Source organism: Portunus trituberculatus, chromosome 40 (genome assembly GCF_017591435.1).
Source record: "Portunus trituberculatus isolate SZX2019 chromosome 40, ASM1759143v1, whole genome shotgun sequence".
Lineage (NCBI taxonomy): Eukaryota > Metazoa > Arthropoda > Malacostraca > Decapoda > Portunidae > Portunus > Portunus trituberculatus.
The window spans coordinates 18,449,117-18,458,146 of NC_059294.1; positions in this window are offsets into that span (position 1 = coordinate 18,449,117).

Consider the following 9,030-nt stretch of genomic DNA (forward strand, 5'->3'; position numbering starts at 1 on the left):
CGAAGAATAACTATATGACATGACAGGTCTGCTGGTGTAAAGACTTCTCTCTGACATCATCCATTCCTGGCAATGCCATTGAATATTTAGAATGTGAAATGTTTTTCATCAATCAAAACTTTATAAAAACTCCAATCATGAAATATTGTGCACTGCACTGACAAGGCAAAAAATAATTAACAAACAGCATGCAACACTGTACTGGGTACAGGCAAATCATGACAAATGTTTTGTATGTTCACTTCTGACTCATTCAGACCATTTACTTCTGGTTTGTTTGTTTCATGTTAATCCTTGACAGTTTTATATTATTTTGTTTAAAGTTTGGTTAGAGAAGGTTGGTTTAGGCCATTCATTGCAGACCCAAAGTAGCCAAAGCAAGGGCTCCCTACTCACTCTCAGTGGTGTGGGGAATCTGGCAAAGGCAAAAGTCTGGATATGCTCTCCCTTTTGCATAAAAGAAAAAAAAGTTGGAACACATTTCATTACCATCAAGGTGCTGGAAACAGGAATTGGCACCTGGACATAAGCAGAAATCAGATTTTTTTTTATTCTATCATTTTTAAATCAAACTAAGCATTGTTTTCATTGTGAAAGTAATACATTGTATCTGTGTTGCTCTATTGTATGTACTGCACTTTTTGCAGGTCCTTTTTTTCTATATATATTTTTTTTTTTTTTTGAGGCATGTTTTATGACACTAAATATTTCCAAGTCAGAACAATTCCATAGTTTTTAAGAAATAAACAAAATTGCTGTATTTTACAAAGAACACAGTAATGGGAACAATAGAAATTTAAACAACTCATCATAAATTCAATTGTCAATGTATTTGCATGCAGTGTACGGTACTTACATGTGTGAATTTTATTGGGAAGGCTGAGAGCAATGCTGTGTGTGTACATTTACTTGTGAACCATTGACTCACACCAATGAACAGATAGCAGCACAGACATTGTGAAATTCTTTACATTTTAATCATTCTTACAGTAAAATTGATCTTCATTTAACAAAAGTATGGAACACTACATGCTTTCGAAAGTGAAATACATCTATGACTGTTATGCTGCTTTAGCACCCTGGAATGTGAAATCTTCATATATTACTGTGAACAAAATAGGAGATGCACCAACATGGCACTGTATGTAGCAGGAGTCATGTCTTCTCTGCCCCAAGGCAGCAACCTGGGTCATCAGACATCCTACCACATTAGGAAAAACTGCATCTCATGAGATACCAAAAATGAGTGTCAGCCCAATGAGGAGCAAGGATCTTTCAGGCCTCAGGGTTGATGTAATATATATATATATATATATATATATATATATATATATATATATATATATATATATATATATATATATATATATATATATATATATATATATATATATATATATATATATATATATATATATATATATATATATATATATATATATATATATATATATATATATATATATATATATATATATATATATATATATATATATATATATATATATATATATATATATATATATATATATATATATATATATATATATATATATATATATATATATATATATATATATATATATATATATATATAAAATAATTTTGTGTGTGTGTGTGTGTGTGTGTGTGTGTGTGTGTGTGTGTTGCTTTCATCGTGAATCATGAAATAGGAGCAGAAAATACTATCTTCAAAATATATATAAACACAATTGCACTCTCATGTCATCCTGTCTCTTGAAATGTTACAATGAATTGGGTGAAGGTTAAACACAGTGAAGGGTGAGGGTGAGGGCATACCTCATGGTGAGTGGCAGGCAACAGCAAAACAAGCAGCAGTAGAAGGAATGCCACACCACCACCTTCACCTTGAGCTGCCACTGCAGAGGAATGTATATATTTTGCTGAGTTAGTCTTTTTCCTCCAGTGTGAAGGCAGTGTTGCTTATTGGGTGAATGAAGGTGTGTCAGGAGAAAGGGACTCTGGCTCTGCTGCAGCAGTGTGTGTAATATATGCTTGAAGCAGTAATACTATATTTTCATAGAGGTGACAGTAATTCACAAAAGGAACTGTAAAGAACAAATTTGTTGTTTTCTACAGTTCCTTCAGGATATATGTAAAGAATCTGTTACAACTGTTGAACACCTGTCAAGATAAATAAGGAATTGAACTCTGTTAATATTTTATTAATATGTACAAGTATAACAGTACTACGTGTTGAACTTGTCTGTGGAAAATTAACCTTATATTTTCAGAGATTTTTTTTCTTGATAGTTATAGAATGTGAATGAAAGATCTGTGTAATGAGGTGAACATGCAGTGTCATGAGGCATTGTGAGGTGTGATAGATAATGCTTTGTTTTGTATGCTTCATAAAGGTGCATAGTTCCTTTCTGCGGAACTTTGAACTCCCTTCCTTTGGTATAGCTGAGTCTCTACGCCTCTAAGAGTAGATCTATGCAAATCTGTTCGAGTTTCCTCTCCCACCACACAATCTTCCCACCAACCCTTGATCTTCCTCAGTGGTGTCGACCCTCCCAGCATGTGTGTTTTAACGCAATTATTGTGCCATTGTGTGGTGGAGCTCATGTGTTTGCCCTTGTCTAGCTAGGACCACAAGTGCCACATATTATAGTATCTCCAGAAAGGATGAATTATGATAGTGGAGCTTCAGATAAGTATTTTCCTGTGATGATGTGTACAGTTATGTTATCAACAATGTACTCAACCTCCTTTCGTAATTACTGTTTCATTTAATTCCTGCCTTTTTTTTTTCTTTTCTTTTTCTTTATCTCTTTGTATTTATGAAACGCAGGTACGTGAGAGTGGAAGAAGAGCAGAGGGGGTGAAGAGGAGCGTAGTGTTTCCGCCCAAAATATCCTCCCTGGCACTCTGGCACCCTTGAGAGTAACCAGGCAGTGCGTCGCAGGTTTCACCTCGCCACGCAAATTGTCACCGCCTTAAATGGCCGAACCTCAAGGCTTGGGAATTTTTAATAGGCTCGATTAATCCACCTTGTGCTTTGTGCTGATTATCGAGCTGGAAGAGGAATTACTGATCTTTGAACAGATATCGTGTGTGTGTGTGTGTGTGTGTAACTTCATGAATGTAGTGGTTTGGGCAAAGTGCCAAACGCATGTTCATTTTTGCAAAGAACATTCTTGACAATAAAAATACAATTATGAAGGGATACACAAGAAAGCTAGAGGACCTAAACGTTCTCAAATTTCTCGTAAATAAGTTGTTACACTCGCATGAAACACGTCAAGGCCTTTAAAGCACTCTGATTATTAGTGCGAACCAGCTCTGTGAAACATATGTGGCAACAACACTACGATCCGCAAACAAGACAGTTATAAATGAACTGCGTCCTTTTTAGCATCATGACGTTTGCTTTTTTTTATCATTATTTTTTCCTTATTTCTTTCTTCGACAGAAGAAAACATGGTGTGGGTCGGGAAGTCACCAGGTGGTGATAGCTGTCATAACATTGTGATCCTTAAGGTGACGTCACTATAAACAAACCCAGCAACTCTGCCCCGCCCTTGGAACTTTGCCGAAACTCCCATCAACCTTCACGGAAAAGTTTGCTACGTAAATGTGAAACTAATGTATTGGAACAATTAGCATGAGAACATAATGTAACATTTTTATCAGAGAATAAACACATTAACACACTACCTATTACAGAGATGGAGCTAGGGTGTATTTGCCATTTTACACAATAACCACCTGTTGAACGAGAAGAGCGTCGTAATATTGCTGTTTTGAGTCGCCAGTCACATCCGTCTCGGTAGTTCGAAACTCCAACACCTGAGAGTGAGCCTGGGCCAAGCTAAGTCGGGGAACTAGTCACCAGTGGCCACGCGGCATCCAGCACAGGAGGACGGTCTGCGAATTTGAGGGACAAGGATTTGAGGCTTACCAGTGTAATTTCCATAATATTATTGCTAAACGAAGGTTTAACAGTAGTCAGTGGTGGTTGCAGCCCAGCAATCTTTCCCCTGCAAGCATTCACCTCCCTGCCAGCATTATAATCTAATAAGCTCCTCCTCTGTAAAACAGTGTATCGAGTGAAGCGTTGCCAGGCAAGCACACTACTCCTCGTCCCTGCCTGCCTTGTTAGTTCCACAAAGCATCAAGATGCCGCTCATCACGATGCAGAATGTTGACTTGAATTGTGCAGGGGAGGAGGAAACCCTGGAGCCCCACCACGTGAGTAAATTACATTTTTATTGTTTGTCAGTAATGAACGTTTCCTTGTCCGGTCTGAGAACCCCCAAGAAGCATTAGCATGGCCATTGTCGTCTTATGTCCCCCTAGTTAAGGTTCACGAGTTTATGCCACAATCAACTCGCAGCAAGTGATGGGTGAGGGTAGGGGCAGCGCTCTCTCCTTAATCTCCTTTATTTAGTGCAGCGTTTCTCAACCTTTTCCGAGTATAGCACCCCCTGTTGTCATGTCTAAGCAGTCCAGCAACTCTAACTGATATTTTGTTATTAGAAGGATAAAAGAAAGTTAAGTGTGTGCATCACTTCCCATCACCCCCATAATTGATTTCAGCACCCTAGGTTAGGAAACGCTGATTTTTAGTGTATTGTATCGGGAGGAATTCTCACGTTATTCTAAGGCTCATAATGTTCGGGAGATTATGTACAAATAAAAAAAAAGTGGATTAGAAAACGAAAAGAACCTTTAAACCCTCTTCGCTTGGGTAATTCTATATCACAAGCCTGCATCCCTTCATCAGCAAGTACAGGGACGTGGTAAGTAGCAACATAGTTTGTATGTGGGGAGCGGTGCGATCTATACGTGGAGTATGTTAACAAAATGTTTGGCCAGAATGAAAGGTAAAATCCATAATGTTGGGAGTTTTGGGAGAAAACACATTAATAGCTTCTCGTGATTTGTTGGCCTGTAGAAGAAAAGCAGGTCCGAGTGTAAGTAAAAGATATTTAATATACCCTGAATTACTGAAAGGAAATCAACCTTAAAAAGTAGTGGTACTTGTACGCCATTCAGCCACTCACGAGAAAATAAGAATATTGCCGAAATAATACTAATGATTGGTAGTAACTTGCTCACTGGCGGACAGCCGGGATGATTGACAGAACTAACTGAACCACTTATGGGCTGACTACCTGGTGGCTTGACTTTTTGGTTAAGTACCGGATTGCTTGACTTTTTGGCTGACTGACAGAATGACTGAAGAATAACTGACGATTACTGACTGACCGGCCGACTGACTATTTCCACAGTTTTAGTTTTCCATGAGGCAGTCAAGGAAAGGCAGGAAGACCTCTGTAAGGCTTGTGAAGCTACATTAACCCCAAGTAGGAGGTAACAGCGCCGCCTAAACTCTGGCAGGTACTCGCGTAGCTACACGGAGGCTTAGCATCAAAGAAGACATGACCAAAATATTCGAGGTTTCAAGCCAGTAGTTAGTCCCATGCATTCTCTCTCTCTCTCTCTCTCTCTCTCTCTCTCTCTCTCTCTCTCTCTCTCTCTCTCTCTCTCTTTTTTCGTCTGTCTTCTTACAACATACATAACTCTTTCTACTTTTCCTTCCTCATTCCTGCTTATTCAATTTTTCTTTTTCCCTGCTTCGTCCTTGTCTTTAAATTTCTGAACTTTACCATTTTCTTTTCCTCTCGAACATTAATCCTTTCTCCTTTTTCTTATCTTTTTCCTTCATTTATTCCTTCCCTTCTTTATCCTTCCTTTCTTCTTTCCTTTCCTCTCTCTCTTTTTCTCCCTCTTCCTCTTCCTCTTCCCATGGTATTGTGCATTAACTAGATAAACAAGACGAAATTAACTTTTGTTTACTTGTTTAAAACTCAAACGAAATTATTCTCTCTCTCTCTCTCTCTCTCTCTCTCTCTCTCTCTCTCTCTCTCTCTCTCTCTCTCTCTCTCTCTCTCAACACCAATTACTTTTTTCCATACGCACGCACGTACTTAAACACACACACACACACACACACACACAGTTAGGTTAAGCATTTTTAGTTCATTGTGGTAATGTCCCCCCTGTACATTTTCAGTGTAATTTTTTACATTGCCTAACTAATAAACCGTTTATTATTATTATTATTATTATTATTATTATTATTATTATTATTACACACACACACACACACACACACACACACACACGATCGGGTTGCTAGAAAAAACAAACCGGGATTAACTTTTACAACACTGATTCATCTTGTCTCGTAAAGAAAACCGTGTGTGTGTGTGTGTGTGTGTGTGTGTGTGTGTGTGTGTGTGTGTGTGTACCCAAAGTACTTCGTAACATTTTTTTTTCATTTTTCTTTTTTTTTTTTTTACTTTTTTTTTTTTTTTTTTTTTTAGAGAGAGAGAGAGAGAGAGAGAGAGAGAAACTTAGCGAGCGAGATATTTAAGTTTTACATAGTACAGGAATGTTTGGCGAGGTGTCACCGAGTCTCTCTCTCTCTCTCTCTCTCTCTCTCTCTCTCTCTCTCTCTCTCTCTCTCTCTCTCTCTCTTCTCATTAAGCGTCAGTTTTTCAGAGTTGTTGACTCATACTTCACTCTATTTGTCCTTTTCCTCCTTCCTTCCTTTTCTTTCTTGTTTGTTTTTTCTTCCTATCTTTCGTTCCTCCCTTCCTTTTTTTCGGTTTCTTTTTCTTCCGCATTATCTGTTCTCATTTCAATACTTCATTTTCTTTCTTCCCTTCACTTCATCTCGAGTCTCGTTAGTCGGTGTTAATTAAGACAGACAGACAGGCAGGCGCGCGCGCGCGTGCGTACACACACACACACACACACACACACACCGCGCGCCCGGTAGCTCAGTGGTTAGAGCGCTGGCTTCACAAGCCAGAAGACCGGGGTTCGATTTCCCGGCCGGGTGGAGATATTTGGGTGTGTGTCCTTTCACGTGTAGCCCCTGTTCACCTAGCAGTGAGTAGGTACGGGATGTAAATCGAGTAGTTGTGACCTTGTTGTCCCGGTGTGTGCCTGGTCTCAGGCCTATCCGAAGATCGGAAATAATGAGCTCTGAACTCGTTCCGTAGGGTAACGTCTGGCTTTCTCGTCAGAGACTGCAACAGATCAAACAGTGAAACATCTGTAAATGAGGTTTTCAGTAGGTCACAGGGAACACCCTCCCCTGCTGTTCACCCTCCCAGAGACAGAACACTTGTCTTGTAAGATTACCCATATTTAGAGGCTCCACTTTCCTCCCTCTCCCGTCATGTGTTCCTTGGCCCCTCTCGATGCTTCTCGTGTTTGCATCTTTCCATTTGTTTTTCCCGACATGCTTGCGCTAGATTTTTAGCCTTTTATCTTCTCCCACATGTTTATCTATTGGTCTCGTATAGCAAGAAATAAATGCATGTAAATTGCCATGTTATTAAGAGAAAATCAGCTAAAGTAAGAGGTGAAAGAGGAGTAGAACAAGGACAAAAAAGGAGGGAGAGGAAGCAAACAAGGAGTTGTGAAATTCATCTGCTTACCATTGTGGACTCGAAGGGAGGGAAGCCCACACTGGTGATAACGAGGTAACAAGCGCTCAAACCAACTCGTTTGTTAGACTTAGTAACTTTCAGACACTGCCAGTACTTTTCCGTGTGGCAATTTCTTCTTCGTTGTTTATTTCTTTCCTCTCCTCCTTTTTATTTTCATTGTCTTGATTACCCTTCGTAATTTTCCTTGTCTTTTATTTTCGTTTTCGTATGCCTTCCTCCTCTTCCTCCTTTCCCTCCACCCTTCATCCTCCCTTTTGTAACGTTCAGATTCTCTCTCTCTCTCTCTCTCTCTCTCTCTCTCTCTCTCTCTCTCTCTCTCTCTCATTATCATTTGTCTTGGCATTGTGTTGATTTTACTTCCCCTTCCTCTCTTCTGGAAATACCGGGGGAAAAAAAGGAACACACACACACACACACACACACACACACACACACACACACACACACACACACACACACACACACACACACACAGAGAGAGAGAGAGAGAGAGAGAGAGAGAGAATGTGTTTAGAGAAATTAAAAGAGAAAGCAACGATGGAGGTGATAAAAGGTAACAAGTGTTCGAACCAACTAGTTTGAAACTTTAACCCTCAGAAACTACCAGGACTTTTCCGCGTGGAGTTTTCTAATTCATGTTTTCTTTATTAATATTATTATTATTATTATTATTATTATTATTATTATTATTATTATTATTATTATTATTCGCCAGCGTCTTTGTCTTCTTTGTTTTCTTCTTCCTCAACGCTTCGCGGACAAAATATTCGAGTGAGAGACGGTGCATGTAGGTGAATCTAGAAATCATGGCTCGTCACGAAATAATAGTGTGAGTGGTAAAGAGACCTGTGAGTGGTAAAGAGACATGGTAGCGAAGCACAAAACATTTAAGGCAAAGATTATACAAGGATAGTCTGCATTCAACATAGCATGCACAGCAGAGATAGTGGTGGCATAAGTTACAAAAACACTCATCTGGCAGGAGGTACGTCAAACAGACACTTCGCCACTTAAGCGATCCTGGCAGTGAGTCAAGCCTGTTTTTTTTTGTGCGAAGTGTGCAAAGCTACAGGTGATGGCACGTTTATCTCCAGTCCTGCTCATTCACTCGGGAAAGCCCGCATTGGGTAGGCCTTTACGGGAAGACTGAAATGGCTGATAAGAAGTGGAACTTGAATCACTATTTTTCTTTCTTTAGTGTTGGTCATATTTTACTATCCTTCACACCTTTTTTTTTTTTAAGTTAGATTTAGAAACTGAATGGGAAGAATTAATTCTCATAGCGATATCCAATAATCAAGTTGTGCTGAGTCATTGGGGACTTTAAATGATGAGAATAATAGATGGGAACGGACAGGTATGTTTCACACAGGCTTGATGGCTTATTGTAGTTTCACTCATTTCTTTTCTTATTCATTTCTTATTTAGGATCGATTTAGAGTTAAGATGCACAATGAAGTTCCAGATGAAAGTAAGGAAAAAATCAGCCAAGAGAAAATAAATCGATTGGTTTAGGCCATACAGCAACGCAAGCATT